Here is an 8,005-nt window from a genome sequence, read left to right as displayed (position 1 = left end):
CACGCGTCTGTCGAGGAGCAGCATCATGGTGCGCTGCCTTGGCACAGCGGGGAGTGACACCGAGAGCTGTTGGCCGCCGGGAAGGGGACAAGGAAAAGGCGACCGTCTTTCCAAAACAGAGTGTGTTGCAGCTGCCCGTGGAGCTGCCTTGCAAAGTGATGGGGTATATGTGTGTAAGAGAAAAAACTATAGAAAATAATAGCATAATTGGCACTGTCTGGCAGGCTAAAACTTCAGCAGAGGCTGTGATTATACTTGTCACTATCTGTTAACCTTCAAAACAGGTGTTGCGCGTTTAAAGTGCCAAAATGGTGCTCAGGCTGCAATCTGTGTGTGTGCGGACTGTGGTGATAGGAGCGTGGGCTGGGGGAAGGGCCGGGGGGCTTGCCAAATGGGCACGGGCACAGAAAAGGGACGGTCCTGGGCAGGCGGTGAGAGTGACGCAAATGGACTTGGCTGGTTTTGAAAGGTGGGGTACTTCCCGGCGGTGCTGGGACCAAGCAGGACATGTCCTCAGCTGATGGCAGACGGTGCTCCAGTGAGGACACCCAGGCAAGGGGCTCCTCTTTTGTAGGCTGATTTAACTGCTGAAGGGCTTGGGCCAGGTTTATTAAAGTTCTCAGATTACTGAAATTCAGCTGGAGGAACCTTGAATCCTGACAAAATCCTGAATTTTTACTTGGTTTAAGGAATTAGGATTATAATGCTTTGTTGCACTCTCAGTCCAGCTCAGTGTCTTTCTTTAGTATATTTGTGTTCTGTTTCCTTTTTATAAAAGCCATAAAAACTGTAAAAATGTTGCTTTTAATAATTTTTTGGGAAAAAAATTAGAATGCAATATTTCAGTCAAAAATAAAAAAAAAGCACTTTCCTTTTTCTTCCAGGGAATATTTATATTATCAAATATTGTGACGACAAGTGTCTTGGGATCTTGCAAGGCTGTATTGCTAAGTAAGTCAACAAGCAACGTAACACTTGGCTTGTGTGGAAGGTGAGTGAACGATATTCAAATGGGAAGATTAGGGTAGGGCTCTTAAGAATACCTAAAGAATCTGAAATAAAAGGCTTCGAAGAATAATGTCAGAGGTAAAGATCAGAAGATTGCAAGGTGCTAACAACCGGTAGCTGGCGTGACTTGCAGAGCAAAAAGACTGTCAACGCATGAAAAGTCTCCTTATTAGCTTTAAAATCCAAACTCAGACGGGGATGAAAATGTGCTTATACTATATGTATGGACAAGATAATCTTGTGTCCAAGTTCCATTGCGAGATTCCTTTTAATGCAATCCATAAGTCAGGTCATCCGACTGCTTTTTAAACTTAGCATACACCTGTCTTGTGCCTTGTCCCAAATGAGAACGGATGAGAAATACATCTCATCCGGACGGGCGTGACTGTCGTCGAGCAGAAATAGCTGATTGTTGACATGCTAACAGATTTTTCTCTAATTGTTGATGAAACTCCAGAGTTGGTATTTTTTTTCCTCCCCCTAATGTTTATTAAACAGATCTTGGTTTGGGCGTGAAGTCAGCAGGTGTGGAAAATATGTTTCTATCATCAAAGGTGGTGCTGCAGGGTATTGTCTCGGTTTGGGGTCTTTTTTTACATGTATTCTGGAATATTGCAAATCACGATGTGATAACCAAGTACCTGTAAACAGTCGCTTGGCAGCATATCTTGATTATCAGAGATGTGATGCAAATGTGTCTTCATACCTTAGGCGTTCTCATACCGTGCACCTCCTACCCTGCTCCTGCAAGCGGGGGAGTTCGCACCGAAGGCTAAGGCTTAGGGTGACCTGAGCAAAATTGCTGGTCGTTTCTTAGCTCTCCGCTGCAAGACAGAGGCAGGTCTTGTTTGTCTGACTGGGGAGGACAGTCTTGGTACAAGGGATTTGCATCCCCTGCAAGCCTGGCTCGGATGCAGTGTTATTTCCCAGCTGGAGCTGGAAGGGCACACACAGCATTTGGGAGAACGCCGTCATTTTCCTTCCTTTGAAAAAGTCAACAGGCACATCCAAAAGTAAGGAAGAAAAAATTCTCACAGAGAACAAAACGCAGAGAGAAATCAATGCAAAGCTTTGGTTTGTACTTGCTCTTGAAAACAGGCACAAGTGTTTGCAAAAGTCTGGGGGTAGTTGCACCCTTCAGACATCATGCACCAAGAGGACAGAGCCATGAAGCAGAGAAGTTTCCATAAAGTTGAGGAACAATGAGGTCTTTGAAAGATGATTTGCTTTAAAGCAGTAAGCAATGCCTTCTCTACAGTCCCGAGGAGAAATTTTATTACAGAGAGAAACACATATTGAAAAATTTCCTTGGAAAAGAGAGGTCTGTTTTCCTGCTGCAAAGTGTTGGAGCATTTTCTCTGAAAAAATTAGATGTTAAGGGCGGGATTTAACTTTCTGATCAAGGTGGGTGTCTTCTTCAGGCAAATAACTCTCCAGTTTTCAACGACTGTGTTGACTACGTTTCCACTGATTGCAGCGGGAATTTGGACACCCCGCTATGCTCCTGTGTCCTAATCTGGGATTTCAATCCCAACCCTCAAATCACGGACAGTTTTAAAGCAGGTGTGATGGTTTGGAGATTGAAAGTGAGTTTTGCCTCTGTATGGTGAAAGGGCTGCTGGAAAATGCAGAAATGACTGCACAAAGCAACCAGCAACGCGAACCCCAGTCATTGCCTGAACTCGGTACCCTGTCGTTGAATGCTCCATCTGCAAGTGGTGAGCACGTGCTGGGATTATTTCAGAAAGTTCAGGACAAAAAGGGAATTTGTTTCTTCACCCCAAGAAATTCAATGTGCCTTATTTCAGCAAAGAAATGACAGATTAAAAAAAAAAAAAAAAAGTGTTTCAGTTATTTACGGAGACCGTGCTTCATGCCTGTTTCTGACTTGAGTAGAAATTAGATGAGGTTGGCTGTTTCTCTTCTACTTATCTCCCAAATACTTTATTTCTTTCTATTGGAGGTTAATAACTGAAGCGTGTGTAAAAATAGAGGCGAGAAGAGTATCTCATATCAGCCATGGGTTTCTGCAGCTGTTCTGGATTGCGCTGCTTCTAAATCTTTATACCATTGCTAAAAGACGATACTAACAAAACCCTAATACTGTATCACCACAACTAACCAACATTTACAAATTACAGCTGGTAATTTTCAATGAAAAAATATATCAAATTGTACCGGCCCTAATTAGGACCTCCTCCATAAGTTTGATAACAAACAGTTTTTCAAGGAACGTACGTCTGAATTTTGTGTCACGTTTTCCTAACCCGCAAGTATTTCTTACCTGGGGGATAAAGTGAATATTTTACATCTTTTCTGGAGATGAGAACATGTGAGAACAACAGGTCCTATCTGTCTCTGTCTTTTGCAGTGATTATATTAGCAGCTTTTAGGAGCTCTGTTTTCCATAAATTTTTGCAAAACGTTATTATTTAAAGTACCTGCTTGAATTCTTTAGCAGTTAAATCTTGTACCAAATTTTCTGTTATTACTACCCTCACTAAGTGTCAGGCTGACAGACGTATACTTATTTGATCATTTCCTTTACCGTGTCCAAACACTGCCATAATATTTGCTTTCTCTCAAGTTTCTGCCGCTTCTGGACCTGAGTTATTAAAATCAGCATCCAGAGGAGCTTCCTAACCTGCTTTTTTAGTAATCCTCGTACAAGGCACCCGGTTGTACTGATATTAAAAAGTTACTTTAGTAGTGACTCTTTTACATCAGTGTTGATTATGGCTAGAGTGGAAAATACTCATCCTTTCCTTATGATATGAACACAAGGTCTGGGTTTCTCCTGGGCAAGGAATGGATGTGTTTGTTAAACGCTTCTGACTTTCTGCATTATTACTGACTATTCTGGTGCTTTTACTGTTCATGGGCTAATCGTCTTGGTAGGGTTACTCTTGGTCCCAATGGACTCAAACATCTGCTTCTTACTGCCTTTTTCTTTGGCCATATGTATTTCTTTATGTCCCTTTGCTTCATTATTAATTTTATATAGCTCCAGGAAGTATTTTCAGTGTTTACAACATCTATCTTCTAAACATCCATCCATTCATCTTTATTATTGCTCTTTTTGCATCTGTTTCTATCCTAGATTGTTTTTGGAACCATGTTATCTTAGCTACAGTTTTAGTTGTTTGGGTTTTTTTGTTTTGTTGTGTTTTGTTTTGTTTTGTTATTTGGCTCTTTTTACATCTAGCTAAATAAATTTAAACTATTCATTACAGGCATCACACTTAGCCTTCAGTTCTTCCTTACAGCTGACTTGTACTTGATTCAGCTTTGTGAAACTGGCCGTCTTGAAATAACACGTGTTTTTGACTGGCTTAGACAGGAATCAAACATAACCAGTTCCACCTTAGTTACCGTTAAGTTTTACTGCTTGCTGAGAAAATTGTCGTCCATGATTTGTAGAAACTCCAGAGAAGACAGTGCTGCTGGCAGGAGATTTTGATATGTATCATTCAGAGTAAAGTTTCCCATGACATTTCAGCACCCATGGTAGATAAATGGCTTTGGAGCTGCCCCACCTAATTTTGAGGGTGGCTTAGCATTTTGGAGCGGGCAGCTATTATAGCCTCCTTTTGTACTGCACCCCTTTGGACATGACCCACAAGCAGCCAAAATCATTCACTCCTGAGTCATCACTGCTACAAAAGAAATTAATGCCAGTCTCAGTCTCCTTTGCACACCTGATCCTCCTGTGGGAGGTTATGGTCACTGCTCCCACCCCACTCGTGAAAGCAGATGTTTTCTCTGGGTTTCATTAGAACAAATCAATCAAAAATAGCAATTTGACAGTGAATTTTGAGAAATATTTCACAAACGTTGATGAACATTTTAAATTGTTCTTCAAAGGTTATAGTTTTGATACTAAAACCTGTGTTTCCCCATCCCCAAAATACAATATTGTTCTCTCAGCACCTTTAGGTTTAACATCTATAAAATGCCTTATCTTTTAATTTGAGTTTCTTCTAAAAGCTGTGAATGAGGGAAATGAAAGTCCATTGCTTTCAGAAGGCTACTTTCTGAACTGTGCTCTTGCACACCTCAGAGAAAACACATGGTAAAGAGGGAAGCAATGACAAGAACTTCAGAGGCCAAGTCATAGTTGATGTGACTTCTGTGCTCATCAGCAAAGCCAAGAAAAACTCTCTGTAATCAGAAAAATCGTGTTAAGAAATTCAAGTGAACCAAAACAGGATACATCCTTTTTCATTCTCCTTTTAGTTATTCAAAAAGCCAGGCTCTCACCATCTTTTTGGGTCCAGCAGACCTCGCATGGAAGAATTCCCAGTATTTCAGTGTCAATTTTCAGCATTCAAAAGTGCTGGTCCAGAAGGGAATACACAGAAGGGTAGCGACGCCCCTGGGGGGGGGTAGGAGGCCCCATGGAGACATTGCTGTCCTCGAGGTGGAATCTTCCAAGCAGCATGCCCAGCACAGGGGCAAAATGTGCCTGAAAGACAAATATTGACCTCTGACAGAGCTTGAAGAAATTAATGGGGGTGTTTCCAGGAGTTTATGAAATAACCAGAAATGGAGATAAGTCCCAGGCTATCTATTTCAGCTAAGAAATTGTTGACTGAAGCCTAGCGTGAGCCAAGTACCTACATGTGCAGGGTTTCAATGAATTAATCATGTCTTCAGATGTGGAGCCTGCTAGTTAGAATCATAGAATCATAGAATCATAGAATCATAGAATCATAGGGTTGGAAGGGACCTCTGGAGATCATCTAGTCCAACCCCCCTGCCAGAGCAGGGTCACCTAGAGCAGGTTACACAGGAACACGTCCAGGTGGGTTTTGAATGTCTCCAGAGATGGAGACTCCACCACCTCTCTGGGCAGCCTGTTCCAGTGCTCTGCCACCCTCAGGGTAAAGAAGTTCCTCCTCATGTTTAGGTGGAACTTCCTATGTTCCAGTTTGTGCCCATTGCCTCTTGTCCTGTCCCCGGGCACCACTGAAAAGAGCCTCGCCCCATCGTCCTGACACCCACCCTTTAAGTATTTATAAGCGTTGATAAGGTCACCCCTCAGACGTCTTTTTTCCAGACTGAAGAGACCCAAATCCCTCAGCCTTTCCTCATAAGAGAGGTGTTCCAGTCCCCTAATCATCCTCGTAGCCCTCCGCTGCACCCTTTCCAACAGTTCCCTGTCCCTCTTGAACCGGGGAGCCCAGAACTGGACACAGTACTCCAGGTGCGGTCTCACCAAGGCAGAGTAGAGGGGGAGGATGACCTCCCTTGACCTGCTGGCCACGCTCCTCTTGATGCACCCCAGGATGCCATTGGCCTTCTTGGCCACAAGGGCACATTGCTGACTCATGGTCATCCTGTTGTCCACCAGGACTCCCAGGTCTCTTTCCACAGAGCTGCTCTCCAGCAGGTCAGCACCCAACCTGTACTGGTGCATGGGGTTGTTCCTCCCCAGGTGCAGCACCCTACACTTGCCCTTGTTGAACTTCATAAGGTTTCTCTCTGCCCAGATCTCCAACCTGCCCAGGTCTCTCTGTATGGCGGCACAGCCTTCCGGTGTGTCAGCCACCCCACCCAGCTTGGTGTCATCAGCAAACTTGCTGAGGGTGCACTCTATCCCCTCATCCAGGTCATTGATGAATATGTTGAACAGGACTGGACCCAGTACTGACCCCTGGGGAACACCACTCGTCACTGGTCTCCAACTAGACTCTGTGCCCCTAATCACAACCCTCTGAGCTCTATCTTTCAACCAGTTTTCTATCCACCCCACTGTCCATTCATCTAACCCACACTTCCTAAGCTTCCCTATGAGGATGCTGTGGGAGACCGTGTCAAACGCCTTGCTTAAGTCAAGGTAGACCACATCTACCGCCCTCCCCTCATCTATCCATCTAGTCATGCCATCGTAGAAGGCTATCAGGTTAGTCAGACATGATTTCCCCCTGGTGAATCCATGCTGAGTACTTCTGATAGCTTTCCTTTCCTCCACGCGCCTTGAGATGACACCCAGAACGAGCTGTTCCATCATCTTTCCAGGGATGGAGGTGAGGCTGACCGGCCTGTAGTTCCCCGGCTCCTCCTTCTTGCCTTTCTTGAAGACTGGAGTGACATTGGCTTTCCTCCAGTCCGCAGGCACCTCGCCTGTTCTCCAGGACTTTTCAAAGATGATGGAGAGCGGCCCAGCAATGACTTCTGCCAGCTCCCTCAGCACTCTCGGGTGCATCCCATCAGGGCCCATGGACTTGTGAATATCTAGATGATCTAATTGGTCCCTCACTCGCTCCTCCTCAACCCAAGGGAAGTCGTCTTCTTTCCCTGTTACTTTATTCAATGCCTGGGACTCCTGAGGGCTGGGGAGTTTAATTACTGTCCTGTGTTTTTGTGTTTGTTTTGGTTTTTTGGGGGTTTTTTTTAGTAGCTATATGGATCCAGTGACAATGAATCTTATTTCATTTTTTAATAGATGAAAGAGAAGCAGGCTTCAAAACGGATAATGAATTTCTTCTAACTCGTCTGGAGACTGAAGAGCCATAATTCTGATTGATCAGATATAGTCTGCTTCAGAGAGGCACCAGATGTGATCCAGATTTTAAATAGATGCTGCTACTGTCAAAATGCATTCGCTCCCTCCTGGTATAACAAAGTGAAGTCCATCTGTCTGGAGTTGTGCACTTTTTTTAGTGGTAATAACAGTTAACATCAACAATAAGCTTTGTCTCATTAGTATCACATAATCCCTACTACCAAGTCCCCAGTTTCTGGTCCCCATATTATCTGCCATGGAAAAAATAAAGACCACAGCAGGAGCTAAGAAGGTCAGTGCATTCTCAGGGTAATCAGCTGTAGTAAATTCAATTCTGACAAGACAAGGCTTGCAAATGTCTGGGGAATTAAGGGATCATCTATAATTTCATATGTTGAGTGGGAAAGTGTCCTTCCAAACATTTATTAATTACAGATGAGGATGGTATGGTGGCCATCCTCAGAGAGATTTCTTCTGAAGCAAAGCAAG

This window comes from Chroicocephalus ridibundus, chromosome 5, assembly GCF_963924245.1.
Source record: "Chroicocephalus ridibundus chromosome 5, bChrRid1.1, whole genome shotgun sequence".
NCBI lineage: Eukaryota > Metazoa > Chordata > Aves > Charadriiformes > Laridae > Chroicocephalus > Chroicocephalus ridibundus.
This window is presented reverse-complemented; position numbering follows the sequence as displayed.